The 18,469-nt window shown below is 37.7% G+C and overlaps 1 non-coding gene across 1 annotated transcript; it reads left to right on the top strand.

The window, feature by feature from the left end:
* The first annotated feature begins 17,320 nt into the window (after positions 1-17,320).
* LOC112799523 (small nucleolar RNA R71) lies at positions 17,321-17,428 on the top strand. The gene has a single exon (XR_003201098.1). It is a non-coding gene; the product is annotated as a small nucleolar RNA R71 (small nucleolar RNA).
* Positions 17,429-18,469: the final 1,041 nt, after the last annotated feature.

Here is an 18,469-nt window from a genome sequence, read left to right as displayed (position 1 = left end):
GTTTTCAGAATGGACCATATTAGATATATTCTATTATGGTCTATCTGAATTTTCGAAAATGTCATTGGACCATTCTGCAGGTGGATCCATTCACCTAAAGAAAACGCCTGAGGAGGCTCAAGAACTCATTGACATGGTTGCAAACAACAAATTCATGTACACTTCTGAGAGGAATTCCATGAATAATGGGATACCTCAAAAGAAAGGAGTTCTTGAAATTGATGCTCTGAATGCCATATTGGCTCAGAACAAAGTGTTGACTCAACAGGTCAACATGATCTCTCAAAATCTGAATGGATGGCAACATGCATCCAACAGTACTAAAGAGGCAGCTTCTGAAGAAGCCTATGATCCTGAGAACCTTGCCGTGGCAGAGGTTAACTACATGGGTGAACCTTATGGAAACACCTATAATTCATCATGGAGAAATCATCCAAATTTCTCATGGAAGGATCAACAAAAGCCTTAACAAGGCTTTAACGATGGTGGACGTAATAGGCTGAGCAATAGCAAGCCTTTTCCATCATCTTCTCAGCAACAGACAGATAATTCTGAACAAAACACTTCTAATTTAACCAATCTAGTCTCTGATCTGTCAAAGGCCACTTTCAATTTCATGAGTGAAACAAGATCCTCCATCAGAAATCTGGAGGCACAAGTGGGCCAGCTGAGTAAGAAAGTCAGTGAAACTCCTCTCAGTGTTCTCCCAAGCAATACAGAAGAGAATCCAAAAGGAGAGTGCAAGGCCATTGATGTGCTCAATATGGCCGAATGCACAAAGAAGGAGGAGGACAAAAATCCTAGTGAGGAGGACCTCCTGGGACGTCTCTCAAGCAAGAAGGAGTTTCCTATTAAGGATCCAAAGGAATCTGAGGCTTATATAGAGACCATAGAGATTCCATTAAATCTCCTTCTGCCATTCATGAGCTCTGAAGACTATTCTTCCTCTGAAGAGGATGAAGATGTGACTGGAGAGCAAGTTGCTCAATATTTAGGAGCTATCATGAAGCTGAATGCCAAGTTGTTTGGTAATGAGACTTGGGAAAGTGAACCTCCCTTGCTCATTAGTGAACTGGATACCTGGATTTAGCAAACTCTACCTCAAAAGAAACAAGATCCTGGCAAGTTCTTAATACCTTGTACCATAGGCACCATGACCTTTGAAAAAGCTCTATGTGATCTGGGGTCAGGGATAAATCTTATGCCACTCTCTGTAATGGAGAAGCTGGGGATCATTGAGGTACAACCTGCCTTGTTCTCATTACAATTAGCAGACAAGTCATTGAGACAAGCTTATGGAATAGTAGAGGACGTGTTAGTAAAGGTTGAAGGCCTTTACATCCCTGCTGATTTCATAATCTTAGACACTAGGAAGGAAGAGGATGAATGCATCATCCTTGAAAGACCTTTCCTAGCCACAGCAGGAGCTGTGATAGATGTCAACAGAGGTGAATTAGTCCTTCAATTGAATGGGGACTACCTTGTGTTTAAGGCACATTGCCATCCCTCTGTGACAAAAGAGAGTAAGCATGAAGAGCTTCTCTCAGTTCAGAGTCAAGAAGAGCTCCCACAGTCAAACTCTAAGTTTGGTGTTGGGAGGCCACAACAACCTCTAAGTTTGGTGTTAAGACCCCATATCCAAACTCTAAGTTTGGTGTTGGGACTATACAACATTGACCTGATCACCTTTGTGGCTCCATGAGAGCCACTGTCAAGCTATTGACATTAAAGAAGCGCTTGTTGGGAGGCAACCCAATTTTATTTATCTAATTTTTATTTTATTGTTATTTTATGTTTTATTAGGTACATGATCATGAGGAGTCACGAAAAAAAATCATAAAAATTAAAAATAGAATCAAAAACAGCAGAAGAAAAATCACACCCTAGAGGAAGCACAGACTGGCGTTCAACGCTAGTAAGGAGCATCTGGCTGGCGTTCAACGCCAGAACAGAGCATGAATCTGGCGTTGAACGCCAGAAACAAGCAACATTTTGGCATTTGAACGCCAGGAATGTGCCTAGAGGAAAAACTGGCGCTGAACGCCAGCAACAAGCATGAAACTGGTGTTCAATGCCAGAAACATGTTACATGTGGGCGTTGAACGCCCAGTGATGCGCCAGAATGGTGTGCAATGGCATTTTACATGCCTATTTGGTGCAGGGATGGAATTCCTTGACACCTCAGGATCTGTGGACCCCACAGGATCACCTCAGGGTCCATACCCACAGGATCCCCACCTAACATATTCCCACCTTACCTCCTAATCCTATTTTACTCTTCCCCATGTCACACTTCCCAAAACCCTTCACCAATCACCTCAATCCCTCTTCCCAATCACCCCCTTCACTACTCACATCCATCCACTCTTCCCCATAAACCCCACCCACCTTCAAAATTCAAAAACACTTTCCCACCCATTCCCACCCTAAATGGCCGAACCTACACCCTCCCCTCTCCCTATATATACCCTTCCATTCTACTTCATTTTCACACAACACAACCAAATCTTCTCCCCCTTGGCCGAATACACTTCCCCTTCTCCTCCTTATTCCTTTCTTCTTCTTCTTCTCTTCTTTCTTCTATTGCTCGAGGACGAGCAATATTTTAAGTTTGGTGTGGTCAAAGCATAATCTTTTTTGTTTTCCATTACCATCAATGGCACCTAAGGCCGGAGAATCCTCTAGAAAAGGAAAAGGGAAGACAAAAGCTTCCACCTCCGAGTCATGGGAGATGGAAAGATTCATCTCCAAAAGCCATCAAGACCACTTCTATGATGTTGTGGCAAAGAAGAAGGTGATCCCTGAGGTCCCTTTCAAGCTCAAGAGAAGCATGAGGAAGCTCATCATCAAGAAATCCCTGAGATGCCTCAAGGGATGCACTTTCCTCCCAACAACTATTGGGAATATCTCAACACATCCTTAGAAGATTTGAGCCACAATGTGGAACAATTAAGGGTGGAACATCATGAGCACTCCATCATTCTCCATGAAATAAGAGAAGATCAAAGAGCAATGAGGGAGGAGCAACAAAGGCAAGGAAGGGACATAGAAGAGCTTAAGGACATTGTTGGTCCTTCAAGAAGAAGATGCCACTAAGGTGGATTCATTCCTTGTTCTTATTTCTTTCTGCTTTTCGGTTTTTATGTTGTATGTTTATCTATGTTTTGTGTCTCTACTTCATGATCATTAGTAGTTAGTAACTATGTCTTAAAGTTATGAATAATTCCATTAATCCTCCACCTCTCTTAAATGAAAAATGTTTTAATTCAAAAGAACAAGAAGTACATGAATTTCAAATTTATCCTTGAATTTAATTTAATTATATTGATGTGGTGACAATACTTTTTGTTTTCTGAATGAATGCTTGAACAATGCATAATTTTGATCTTGTTGTTTATGAATGTTAAAATTGTTGGCTCTTGAAAGAATGATGAACAAAGAGAAATGTTATTGATGATCTGAAAAATCATAAAATTGATTCTTGAAGCAAGAAAAAGCAGTGAAAAAGCAAAGGCTTGCGAAAAAAAATAGAAAGAAAAAGAAAAAGCAAGCAGAAAAAGCCAATAGCCCTTAAAACCAAAAGGCAAGGGTAAAAAGGATCCAAGGCTTTGAGTATCAATGGATAGGAGGGCCCAAGGAAATAAAATCCAGGCCTAAGCGGCTAAATCAAGCTGTCCCTAACCATGTGCTTGTGTCATGAAGGTCCAAGTGAAAAGCTTGAGACTGAGTGGTTAAAGTCGTGATCCAAAGCAAAAAGAGTGTGCTTAAGAGCTCTGGACACCTCTAACTGGGGACTCTAGCAAAGCTGAGTCACAATCTGAAAAGGTTCACCCAGTCATGTGTCTGTCGCATTTATGTATCCGGTGGTAATACTGGAAAACAAAGTGCTTAGGGCCACGGCCAAGACTCATAAGTAGCTGTGTTCAAGAATCAACATACTTAACTAGGAGAATCAATAACACTATCAGAAATTCTAAGTTCCTAGAGAAGCCAATCATTCTAAACTTCAAGGGAAAAAGTGAGATGCCAAAACTGTTCAGAAGCAAAAAGCTACAAGTCCCGCTCATCTAATTATAATTAATATTCATTGATATTCTAGAATTTATAGTATATTCTCTTCTTTTTATCCTATTTGATTTTCATTTGCTTGGGGACAAGCAACAATTTAAGTTTGGTGTTGTGATGAGCGGATAATTTATATGCTTTTTGGCATTGTTTTTAGGTAGTTTTTAGTAAGTTCAAGCTACTTTCAGGGATGTTTTCATTAGTTTTTATGTTAAATTCACATTTCTGGACTTTACTATGAGTTTGTGTATTTTTTTGTAATTTCAGGTAATTTCTGGCTGAAATTGAGGGACTTAAGCAAAACTCTGAAAAAGGCTGACAAAAGGACTGCTGATGCTGTTGGAATCTGATCTCCCTGCACTCGAAATAAATTTTCTAGAGCTACATAACTCCAAATGGCGCGCTCTCAACGGTGTTGGAAAGTAGACATCCAGAGCTTTCCAGCAATATATAATAGTTCATACTTTATTCGGAAATTGACGACGTAACTTGGCGTTGAACACCAAGTACATGCTGCTGTCTGGAGTTAAACGCCAGAAACACGTCACAACCCGGAGTTGAATGCCCAAAACACGTTATAACTTGGCGTTCAACTCCAAGAGAAGCCTCAGCTCGTGGATAGATTAAGCTCAGCCCAAACATACACCACGTGGGCCCCGGAAGTGGATTTATGCATCAATTACTTACTCATGTAAACCCTAGTAGCTAGTTTAGTATAAATAAGACTTTTTACTAGTGTATTAGTCGTCTTTTGACCATTCGGTCTTTTGATCACCTTCACGGGGACTGGCCATTCGGCCATGCCTGAACCTTTCACTTATGTATTTTCAACGGTGGAGTTTCTGCACACCATAGATTAAGGGTGTAGAGCTCTGCTGTACCTCAAGTTTCAATACAATTACCATTACTTTATATTCGATTCGCTTTTATTCTTATTCCAAGATATACGCTGCACTTCAACTTGATGAATGTGATGATCCGTGACACTCATCATCATTCTCACCTATGAACGCGTGTGACTGACAACCACTTCCGTTCTACTTTAGGCCGGGCGCATATCTCTTAGATTCCCCAACAGAATCTTCGTGGTATAAGCTAGATAGATGGCGGCATTCATGGGGATCCGGAAAGTCTAACCTTGTCTGTGGTATTCCGAGTAGGATCCCGGGAATCCGGAAAGTCTAACCTTGTCTGTGGTATTCTGAGTAAGATTCCGGTATTGAATGACTGTGACGAGCTTCAAACTCATGATGGCTGGGCGTGATGACAAACGCAAAAGAATCAATGGATTCTACTCCAACCTGATTGAGAACCGACAGATGATTAGCCGTGCTGTGACAGAGCATTTGGACCATTTTCACTGAGAGGATGGGATGTAGCTATCAACAAGGGTGATGCCTCCAGACGATTAGCCGTGCAGTGACAGCGCATAGGACCATTTTCCCGAGAGGATTAAAAGTAGCCATTGATGATGGTGATGCCCTACGTACAGCTTGCCATGGAAAGGAGTAAGAAGGATTGGATGAGAGCAATAAGAAAGTAGAGATTCGAAAGGATTCTAGCATCTCCACACGCCTATCTGAAATTCCCACTATTGATTTACATAAGTATTTCTATCCCTTTTTATTTTATTTATCTTTTAAATATCTAATCCAGTTACATTTGACCCTATGAATCCACTTAACTGAGATTTACAAGGTGACCATAGCTTGCTTCATACCAACAATTTCTGTGGGATCGACCCTTACTCACGTAAGGTTTATTACTTGGACGACCCAGTACACTTGCTGGTTAGTTGAACGAATTTGTGACTTCAAATAGAGCCATTTATTAAATTTCATACAAGTACAAAGAATATGGATCACAATTTCGTCCACCATCTATTCAGATCTATATTAATCATTATTCGATTTGCATCAATCATTGTCAGATATGTATCAACTATCTTTTGAACTATGACTATCAACAGTCGACAAATTCAATCAAATATCAAACGAGCACAAACACTTATCCATTCGCAATAACTATTCAATTCAAAATCGCATCGTTTACACATGCACAATCATACTCAATCTACAAGCAAATCACCAAACAAAGGTGAACTAACGCAATATTCACCAAGCAATGTTGCCTTTACGAATCCTTTCAGGATTCCAAATAAAATTCACATGCCACATTTAATGAAACTATTCAGTTTCATGAAAAACCCTAACAGTTGCATCTATTAAATCAACTCTTCAAAATTGCATTGGAAAAACCAAAGGCATAATCAATGACAAGACTACTATACTTTCCAATACATGTTAATTTCAAATCACGTTTAAAATTCAAATTATTTTATTCCTTATTTTAATAAAGTAAGTTGATCTGGGGGCTCCATACCTATAACTCAGACCGTCGAGTTATAATTAAGAAAGCTCAACCTGCTTTATCAAAATATAGCCAGACTAAATTTGGGTGTTGTGATATGGCCGTTATAACTCGTCTTTAATGTTATAATTCGGCAGTATACGTTATAGATCAGTTATCAATAACGAGCACCAAAAGAAATATTGTAACATCCTGATATGTTATTACTCTCCATTAATGTGAATTATTGAGTATAACTGCCGATGCTTCATCCTAAAATATGAAAGGGAGGTAAAGCGTTTATTTGACACATTACATTCTGCAAAGCGTATTACTCATTTATTGAGCTGAGTGTTAGAGTGCCTTTTGCAGGTACCCACCCCTTTGTTCTCTCATTGCCGACGTATACTTCATCCTGACGAAGAACTTACAAGTATTTATCGGAAGACGAGCTATATACCGGTTAATCTCTACAAAAACAACTATTATTATTATTTTATATTTATATTTCCATTTTTCAAAACAATTGAGAGTATATTATGGACATCCTAGTTAAATGGGGAAGGAAGAAACCTGGATACATGTGTATATAGAAAAATTAAAAAAGGTATCTTTCATTATTTCCTTTTGGTGGTTTAATTCTCCGACGACCGGCCTATACACAGCCTAATCTGTCTCGGAATTATTATCGGTAAATTCAGTGCTTAATTTCCTTCAAAGGACAAAAAGTCCTACCTCAGAATTATTGGATATATATTGCTTAATTCAATGCTTAACGTAACATTATTGACTCAATTGAAAGTTTGAAACGCATGCCAAGACCAAAAAAAGAAGAACACACCCCCACACATGCAGTTCATATATCATATATGTATATAGAACAAAAATATATCTAAGTGAAAATAGAATAAAATTGTAATTTTCGTATTACTATAAGAAGCATTCCAAACTCCTTTCTTTTCCCTTTTGCAAAGTGGTTGGTTTGTCAAATATTAACCCAATTAATAATAGAATTTAATTTTGATATACTATCAGTGTAAAGTAGTTTTACACGTGTATTTAATTATGTGATACTAGTCATATCAATAAAAATAACCATTTTTCACACTGATAGCGTAAATAGTCATCCAAAATAACAGATATAATTGCACGACTGCATAAAACGCTTTACACTATCAGTATATTAAAATTAAATTCTTAATAATAATTCGATGTAATCATATAAAAGCCTATAGAAAATGTAGAAATTACTACTGAGTTTTATACAAATCTGTTTATTCTCAGTTTCTCACAATTTAAAGTCAAGACTCTAGACATCTAACTCAAAAACTTAATCACTAGCTTGAAACTTTTATCAAATTAAACCACGTATGGTACTTGATGAAGATAAATGCATTGATCAGATTGAGTAATATTGAAAGCGACTATTACTTTCGTATGTTGTTTTTTGTCGTCTTATTTTTTTCATAAATAAGTAACAAATGCAATTATTAATATATTTTTGGATGGAATTATCGGACGAGTGCATCTTAAAAGGTTTTTATTTTTTTGTCGGTCATTTAAAAAGGATTATATTTTAACTAATTTGAACTGAACTAATGGTTAGTTTATTAGTTCACTTAAATAAATATTTGGATTTTAAATTTTAATTTGTGAGTGTAACAATTCATTCGACAATAATAAATTCTTAAATGAAGCTCTAATTTTCAATAGAATAATCTTAATTTTAACTTGTTAGGTTGAAAAATATTATGACAAAAAAAAGACTAAATTCTTTTTTTTGTATGAAATATGTTTGGACCATTCTTTTTAAAACTAAATCGGACCGGCCAGTTCAACCGGGTTAACCAGAAATCGATCGCTAGAACGGTTCAGTTGACTCCAAACACCATCTGATAAAAAATTGGTCGAATCAATAGTTAACCAATGAACCGACAGAACCGACCAATTTTTTAGAGATTTTTTGGTTTGATGACTCCCTCCAAAACAGCACCGTTTTGACCCCTTTAAAAAAAAAACCTAAATAGTTACCCGATGCCTAGTCCCCCCCACCCCAGTCCCACTCATCTCCTCTCTTTGAAAATTCAAAAAAAGACAAAGAAAAGAAACCTAGCAGCATATCCGCCCAGCTCTGGAGCCCGCACCGAAGCCACCGCAGCCCCTGCAGCCCCACAGGCCCTATAGCCACTACATCTCCTCTCCTCTGTTCTCTCTCTCTCTCTCTCTCTCTCTCTCTCTCTCTCTCTCTCTCTCTCTCTCTCTCTCTCTCTCTCTCTCTCTCTCTCTCTCTCTGTGTGTGTATTCGCCGGTATCTGTCTCTTCTGTCGCCGCCGTCACTCCCCTGTTGCCGCCGTCACTCCCCTTCCTCTTCGCCGTTGGTAAGCACTCCCCTTCCACTTCCCTGCTGTGTCTCCTTTCTCCCCTGTTTGAGCTCCCTCTGATAATAGTTAATTTTGTTCATAATTTTCTATGATAATAGTTAATTAAATAATTAGTTTGCTAAATTAATTTTGTTCATAATTTTTCGTGGAGTTTGTTGATTTAACTGTGGAATTTCCTGATTTTAGTTTTACTGTGAAGTTTGCTTGTGTTAATTTTATTCATAATTTTGCTGTGAAGTTTCCTGATTTTACTGTGGATTTTGCTGATTTTAGTTTTATCGCGGAGTTTGTTAATTTTGGCTGATTTTAGTTTTTCTTTTTTGTACATTGAAGATGGAACAATCACAAAGTGTTAATTATATGAATTAATTATTCTATATTCTTGATTTGAATTCTGAATTATATGAATTAATCATTTTGAATGTTGGATTCTGGATTTTAAATTTTATTGTATATAATTTGTAATTTAGATTTCAGAATTTTGGATTCGGATCAGCTTCTTAAGCCATGGCAAATTTCTCACCCAATTCAATCAATCATGGCATTCACAAATATGTTCCTGTAGTGATCCGCGTATTTTTTGTTTTCATTGGTACCATTTATATCTAAATAACAAAGAGACCTTGTGTTAATTAATATGAATATATTATCTAGTATTTTTGAGAATCAGCTATTGCCTATTAGTTGTGTTGATTCAACATATTAGTTAACATATCCAGTATTAGTGCTTTTAGTTTCATGGTAGAAGAAAATTATATTATTCTCTCTCTAATTTTTGGTTCAGTGTTATGAGTTCTTATAATTGTGCGATTGTAATTTTGTCTGTGTTTAACACTTTAACTAGTGTACAGTAGTTTACCAAACCTTATTAATAAATTTTTTAAAAAAATTATTAATGTCTAATTTTGAGGTATAACACCTTTTAGTCTCATGTTAAGGTGTATAACTCTAAAATTATTTCCATACGTAAATTTTTTGACTTAGAAATTATTGAATTTAAATATTTAAAATTATATATTAAATTTTTAATAATTTTATTTAATATTTAATTAAACCGATTGAATTCCGGTTGAACTCCGGTCGAATCACTGAACCAATAAACCAATCACTTCATCAGTTCATTAATCGATTCGATTCTCACAACCTTGGTTTGGACCTCTTTCCATTTTTGTTATAGATCTTTACCAAAAATATTTGGGTCATAATACTTTGCTAATTCTGAACTAAATTTGTTTTGTGGAACAAATCCCTTTCAATTTTAAGAATAACTATATATGTTATTATTGTAATCAATTTGTATTTTGTATGTAACAAACTAACAACCAAATATAGTTATTCCAATTCACTTTTTTTCAAGGTTCTGAGAATTGGACTGGCTATCAAACCGTTTTAGTCACTGGTTTAGTGGTTTATTGGTCTAACTGGTCTAACCAGTAATTCAACCGAAAAAATTGTTTGAAAATAGAATAATAAATAAATTATAAATAAACATCTTAAAATATAATTATAGTCTCCTATAAATTTTAAAATATCTTCAAAATTTAAAACACTACATAAAATATCATTGACCAAATCTATATGATTTTATCAAAATACAAACTCAAAATTATAACCTTAATTCAGATGGCTTCCCCGAGTAATTAATGAATATTGTGTATGCCAAACACTTTGGATACAAACAATTAACAAAAACTATATATTTCAACTGTACAACTTAAAAATGAAGACCATGTTCCTATCATCAACTACCTTTAGAGATCTTCTTTCCCTAATGATGATTTCACTGGAAACTTGTTTTTTACCCACTCCATGTCCTTCACATCCTTGTAACCTTACAAATTCACATCAAACACAAAGTTATTCATCTTTTCATCCATGGAAAGCCACATACACAACATGATAATATAATCTTATTGGTGCACGAAATTGTGATCATCAACAATGGCGCCAAAAACTTGGTAGCACTCTCAAACATAAATCACACTTTGTCACAACTTCACACAACTAACCAGCAAGTGCACTAGGTCGTCCAAGTAATACCTTACGCGAGTAAGGATCGATCCCACGGAGATTGTTGGTATGAAGCAAGCTATGGTCATTTTGTAAATCTCAGTTAGGCGGATAATAAATGGCTATGGAGTTTTCGAAAATAATAATAAATAAAGCATAAAATAAGATAGAGATACTTATGTAAATCATTGGTAGGAATTTCAGATAAGTGTATGGAGATGCTGTGTTCCTTCTGAATCTCTGCTTTCCTGCTACTTTCATCCAATCCTTCTTACTCCTTTACATGGCAAGCTGTATGTAGGGCATCACCGTTGTCAATGGCTACATCACATCCTCTCAGTGAAAATGGTCCAAATGCTCTGTCACAGCACGGCTAATCATCTGTCGGTTCTCGATCATGTCGGAATAGAATCCATTGATTCTTTTGCGTCTGTCACCACGCCCAACAATCGCGAGTTTGAAGCTCATCATAGTCATTCAATCCCTGAATCATACTCGGAATACCACAGACAGGGTTTAGACTTTCCAGATTTTCAAGAATGGCCGCCAATAATTCTAGCTTATACCACGAAGATTCTGATTAAGGAATCCAATAGATACACGCTCGTTCTAAGGTAGAACGGAAGTGGTTGTCAGCCACGCATTTATGGGTGAAAATGATGATGAGTGTCACTGATAATCACATTCATCATGTTGAAGTGCAGCGAATATCGTAGAATAAGAATAAGCATGAATTGAATAGAAAATAGTAGTAATTGCATTAAAACTCGAGGTACAGCAAAGCTCCACACCCTTAATCTATGGTGTGTAGAAACTCTACCGTTGAAAATACATAAGTGATAATGGTCCAGGCATGGCCGAATGGCTAGCCTCCACAAAAGACATATGAATTCAAAAAATAGGGAAAAGGACCCTTAGTACAATAGTAAAAAGTTCTATTTATACTAAACTAGCTACTAGGGTTTACAGAAGTAAGTAATTGATGCAGAAATCCACTTCCGGGACCCACTTTGGTGTGTGCTTGGGCTAAACTTGAGCTTTACACGTGCAGAGGCTTCTCTTGGGGTTAAACACCAAGTTGTAACGTGTTTTTGGTGTTTAACTCTGGTTTGTGACGTGTTTCTGGCGTTTTACTCCAGAATGCAGCATGGAACTGGTGTTAAACGCCAGTTTGCGTCATCTAAGCTCGAACAAAGTTTGAACTATTATATATTTCTGAAAAGCCCTGGATGTCTAACTTCTAACGCAGTTGAGAGCGTGCCATTTAGAGTTCTATAGCTCTAGAAAATCCATTTCGAGTGCAGGAAGGTCAGAATCCAACAGCATCAGTAGTCCTTTGTCAGCCTCCTTATCAGAGTTTTGCTCAGGTCCCTCAATTTCAGCCAGAAAATACCTGAAATCCCAGAAAAACACACAAACTCATAGTAAAGTCCAGAAATGTGAATTTAGCATAAAAACTAATGAAAACATCCCTAAAAGTAGCTAGATCCAACTAAAAACTACCTAAAAATAATGCCAAAAAGCGTATAAATTATCTGCTCATCACAACACCAAACTTAAATTGTTGCTTGTCCCCAAGCAAATGAAAATAAAATAGAATAAAAAGAAGAGAATATACTATGAATCTCAAAACATCAATGAATATTAGTTCTAACTAGATGAGCGGGACTTGTAGCTTTTTGCTTCTGAACAGTTTTGGCATCTCACTTTATCCTTTGAAGTTTAGAATGATTGGCATCTATAAGAACTCAGAGTTCAGATAGTGTTATTGATTCTCTTAGTTAAGTATGTTGATTCTTGAACACAGCTACTTTTATGAGTCTTGGCCGTGGCCCTAAGCACTTTGTTTTCCAGTATTACCACCGGATACATAAATGCCACAGACACATTACTAGGTGAACCTTTTCATATTGTGACTCAGCTTTGCTAAAGTCCCCAGTTAGAGGTGTCCAGAGCTCTTAAGCACACTCTTTTTGCTTTGGATCACGACTTTAACCACTCAGTCTCAAGCTTTTCACTTGGACCTGCATGCCACAAGCACATGGTTAGGGACAGCTTGATTTAGTCGCTTAGGCCTGGATTTTATTTACTTGGGCCCTCCTATCCATTGATGCTCAAAGCCTTGGATCCGTTTTACCCTTGCCTTTTGGTTTTAAGGGCTATTGGCTTTTTCTGCTTGCTTTTTCTTTTTCTTTTATTTTTTTCGCAAGATTTGTTCTTCACTGCTTTTTCTTGCTTCAAGAATCAATTTTATGATTTTTCAACATCATCAATAACATTTCTCTTATTCATCATTCTTTCAAGAGCCAACAATTTTAACATTCATAAACAACAAGATAAAAAATATGCACTGTTCAAGCATTCATTCAGAAAACAAAAAGTATTGTCATCACATCAATATAATTAAACTAAATTCAATGATGAATTTGAAACTCGTGTACTTCTTGTTCTTTTGTATTAAAAACATTTTTCATTTAAGAGAGGTGAAGGATTAATGGAATTATTCATAGCCTTAAGACATAGTTACTAAATACTAATGATCATGTATTGAAGACTCAAAACATAGACAAATACATAGCATAAAATTGAAAAACAGAGAAATAAGAACAAGGAAGTTAAGGAATGAGTCCACCTTAGTGATGGTGGCGCCTTCTCCTTGAAGGACCAATAATGTCCTTGAGCTCTTCTATGTCTCTTTCTTGCCTTTGTTGCTCCTCCCTCATTGCTCTTTGATATTCTCTAATCTCATGGAGAATGATGGAGTGCTCTTGATGTTCCACCCTTAGTTGGTCCATGTTATAACTCAAGTCTTCTAGAGAAGTGTTGAGTTATTCCCAATAGTTATTTGGAGGAAAATGCATCCCTTGAGGCATCTCAGGGATTCCTTGATGATGAGCTTCATCATGCATCTCTTAAGATCCATGAATGGGCTCTCTTGTTTGCTCCATCCTCTTCTTAGTGATGGGCTTGTCCTCTTCTATGAGGATGTCCCCTTTTATGATAACTCTAGCTGAGTAGCATAGATGGCAGATGAGATGAGGAAAAGCTAGCCTTGCCAAGGTGGAGGGCTTTTCGGCCATTTTGTAGAATTCAAGATAGATGACTTCATGAACTTCTACTTCCTCTCCAATCATGATGCTATGGATCATGATGGCCCGATCCACAGTAACTTCAGATCGATTGCTAGTGGGGATGATGGAGCGTTGGATGAACTCCAACCATCCTCTAACCATAGGCTTAAGGTCCATTCTTCTTAATTGAACCGGCTTGCCTTTTGAGTCTCTTTTCCATTGAGCTCCTTCAACACATATGTCCATAAGGACTTGGTCTAACCTTTGGTCAAAGTTGACTCTTCTAATGTAGGGGCGTGCATCTTCTTGCATCATAGGCAAGTTGAATGCCAACCATACATTTTTGGGACTGAAATCTAAGTATTTCCCCCGAACCATTGTAAGATAATTCTTTGGATTCGGGTTCATACTTTGATCATGGTTCCTATTGATCCATGCATTAGCATAGAACTCTTGAACCATTAGGATTCCGACTTGTTGAATGGGGTTGGTCAGAACTTCCCAACCTCTTCTTTGGATCTTATGTCAAATCTCCGGATACTCATTTTTCTTGAGCTTGAAAGGGACCTCAGGGATCACCTTCTTCTTGGCCACAACTTCATAGAAGTGGTCTTGATGGACCTTTGAGATGAATCTCTCCATCTTCCATGACTCGGAGGTGGAAACTTTTGTCTTCCTTTTCCCTTTTCTAGAGGTTTCTCCGGCCTTGGGTGCCATAAGTGGTTATGGAAAAACAAAAAAGCTATGCTTTTACCACACTAAACTTAGAATATTGCTCGCCCTCGAACAAGAAAAGAAAGAAAAGAAGAAGAAGGAGGAAAGGGAGAGGTGTGTGGTTTCGACTAAGGTGAAGAAGAGAGGGTTGTGGTGTGTGAAAATGAAGAAGGATAGAGGGGTTTATATAGGGAAGGGAGACGGAGTAGGTTCGGCCATTTAGGGTGGGTTTGGGTAGGAAAGAGATTTTGAATTTTGAAGGTAGGTGGGGATTATGGGGAAGAGTGGATGGATGTGAGTGGTAAAAGGGTAATTGGGAAGAGAGATTGAGGTGATTGGTGAAGGGTGTTTGGGGAAGAGTGTTATTGGATTGTGTGAAGAAGAGAGAAGGTAAATTGAGGTAGGTGGGGATCCTGTGGGGTCCACAGATCCTGAGGTGATCATGTGGGGTCCACAGATCCTGAGGTGTCAAAGATTTATCATCGATGCACCAATTAGGCGTGTAAAATGCCCTCTGCATGCAATCCTGGCATTTAACGCCAGATTGATGCTTGTTTCTGACGTTAAACGCCAGTTCTATGCTTGTTTTGGGCGTTCAACGCCAGTCTGCAGCATGTTTCTGGCGTTGAATGCCAGTTCAATGCTTGCTTCTGGCGTTTAACGCCAGCTTTCCTCAGGGTGCAATCTTGGCGTTTAAATGCCAGAATGCTGCTTGTTTCTGGTGTTTAACACCAGAAAGATGCTCTGTTTTGGCGTTGAACGCCAGAAAGATGCTCCTTACTGGCGTTTAAACGCCAGTAGGCTCTTCCTCTAGTGTGTGTGCTTTTTCTTCTGCTGTTTTTGATTCTATTTTTAATTTTAGTATTTGTTTTGTGACTCCACATGATCATAAACCTAATAAAACATAAAAGAACAATAAAATAAAAAAATAAAATTAGATGAATAAAAATTAGGTTGCCTCCCAATAAGCGCTTCTTTAATGTCACTAGCTTGACAGTGTGCTCTCATGGAGCTTCACAGGTGATCAGGTCAATGTTGTAGACTCCCAACACCAAACTTAGAGTTTGGATGTGGGATTTTCTCAACACCAAACTTAGATTTTGGTACACCAAACTTAGAGTTTGGGTGTGGCCTCCCAACACCAAACTTAGAGTTTGATTGTGGGGGCTCTGTTTGATTCTGTATTGAGAGAAGCTTTTTACGCTTCCTCTCTATGGTTGCAGAGGAAGATCCTTGAGCTTTAAATACCAGGTAGTCCCCATTCAATTGAAGGACTAGCTCTCCTCTGTCAACATCAATCACAGCTCCTGCTGTAGCTAGGAAGGGTCTTCCAAGGATGATGCATTCATCCTCGTCCTTCTTAGTGTCTAAGATTATGAAATCAGCAGGGATGTAAAGGCCTTTAACATTCACTAACACGTCCTCTACCAATTCATAAGCTTGTTTTACTGACTTATCTGCCATCTGTAATGAGAATGTGGCAGCTTGTACCTCAAAGATCCCCAGTTTCTCCATTATAGAGAGTGGCATAAGATTTATGCCTAACCCCAGGTCACATAGAGTCTTCTCAAAGGTTATGGTTCCCATGGTATAGGGTATTAAGAATTTACCAGGATCTTGTTTCTTCTGAGGTAAAGTTTGCTGAACCCATGTGTCTAGTTCACTAATTAGCAAGGGAGGTTCACCTTCCCAAGTCTCATTACCAAACAACTTGGCATTCAGCTTCATGATGGCTCCTAGATATTGAGCAACTTGCTCTCTAGTTACATCTTCATCCTCTTCAGAGGAAGAATAGTTTTCAGAGCTCATGAATGGCAGAAGGAGGTTTAATGGAATTTCTATGGTCTCTATATGAGCCTCAGATTCCTTTAGGTCCTCAATAGGGAACTCCTTCTTGTCTGGGAGACGTCCCATGAGGTCTTCCTCATTGGGATTCACGTCCTCCCCTTCCTCTCTAGGTTCGGCCATTTTGATCATGTCAATGGCCTTGCACTCTCTTTTTGGATTCTCTTCAGTATTGCTTGGGAGAGTACTAGGAGGAGTTTCAAGGATTTTCTTGCTCACCTGGCCCATTTGTGCCTCCAAATTTCTAATGGAGGACTTTGTTTTACTCATGAAACTTAAAGTGGCCTTAGACAGATCAGAGACTATGTTTGCTAAGCTAGAGGGGTTCTGCTCGAAATTCTCTGTCTGTTGCTGAGAAGATGATGGAAAAGGCTTGTTATTGCTAAGTCTGTTTCTTCCACCATTATTAAAGCCTTGTTGAGGCCTTTTTTGATCCTTCCATGAGAAATTCGGATGATTTCTCCATGAGAAATTATAGGTGTTCCCATAGGGTTCACCCATGTAATTTACCTTTGCCATTGCAAGGTTCTCAGGATCATAAGCTTCTTCTTCAGAAGATGCCTCTTTAGTACTGTTAGATGCATTTTGCCATCCATTTAGACTCTGAGAAATCATGTTGACTTGCTGAGTCAACATTTTGTTCTGAGCCAATATGGCATTCAAAGCATCAATCTCAAGAACTCCCTTCCTCTGAGGCGTCCCATTATTCATAGAATTCCTCTCAGAAGTGTACATGAATTGGTTATTTGCAACCATGTCAATAAGTTCTTGAGCTTCTACAGGCATTTTCTTTAGGTGAATGGATCCACCTGCAGAATAGTCCAGTGACATCTTGGAGAACTCAGCTAGACCATAATAGAATATATCCAAAATGGTCCACTCTGAAAGCATGTCAGAAGGACACCTTTTGGTCATCTGCTTGTATCTTTCCCAAGCTTCATAGAGGGATTCACCATCTTTTTGTTTGAAGGTCTGAACATCCACTCTAAGCTTGCTCAGCTTTTGAAGAGGAAAGAATTTAGCCAAGAAGGCCGTGACCAGCTTATCTCAAGAGTCCAGGCTCTCTTTAGGTTGTGAATCCAACCATATTCTAGCTTTGTCTCTTACAGCAAAAGGGAAAAGCATGAGCCTGTAGGCTTCAGGATCTACTCCATTAGTCTTAACAGTCTCACAGATCTGCAAGAATTCAGTTAAAAACTGATAGGGATCTTCTTATGGAAGTCTTTGAAACTTGCAGTTCTGTTGCATTAGAGCAACTAGTTGAGGCTTCAGCTCAAAATTGTTTGCCCCAATGGCAGGAATTGAGATGCTTCTTCCATCAAATTTGGAAGTAGGTGTAGTATAATCACCAAGCATCCTCCTTGCATTATTGTTGTTGGGTTCGGCTACCATATCCTTTTCTTGTTCGAAAATTTCAGTAAGGTTGTCTCTGGCTTGTTGTAATTTAGCTTCTCTTAGTTTCCTCTTCAGAGTCCTTTTAGGTTCAGGATCAGCTTCAACAAGAATGCCTTTTTTCTTGTTCCTGCTCATATGAAAGAGAAGAGAACAGAAAAAGAAGAGGAATCCTCTATGTCACAGTATAGAGATTCCTTTATGTTAGTAGAAGAAGAAAGGAATAGAAGAAGGAAAAGGTAAGAATCCAAACACAAGGGGGAAGAGAGTGGGTTCGAATTCTTGAGTGGAAGAGAAGTGTTAGTAGATAAATAAATAGAAGGAGATGAGAGAGGGAGAAATTTTCAAAAAGTATTTTTGAAAATAGGTTAGTGATTTTCGAAAATTAAGAGAAGAAATAAAATTAAAATTAAAATTTGAATCAATTAGTTAATTTAAAAAATTTTGAAAAGAGGGGGATGATTTTCGAAAATGAGAGAGAGAAGAGTAGTTAGGTGGTTTTGAAAAAGATAAGAAATAGTAAAACAAACAAAAGTCAATTAGTTAGTTGAAAAAGATTTAAAAATCAATTTTGAAAAGATAAGAAGTTAGAAAAGATATTTTGAAATCAAATTTTTGAAAAAGATATGATTTGAAAAAGAT

The sequence above is a fragment of the Arachis hypogaea genome, chromosome 4 (assembly GCF_003086295.3).
Source record: "Arachis hypogaea cultivar Tifrunner chromosome 4, arahy.Tifrunner.gnm2.J5K5, whole genome shotgun sequence".
Lineage (NCBI taxonomy): Eukaryota > Viridiplantae > Streptophyta > Magnoliopsida > Fabales > Fabaceae > Arachis > Arachis hypogaea.
The sequence above is the reverse complement of the archived record's forward strand: the minus strand, read 5'-3'. Positions and strand labels throughout refer to the sequence as shown.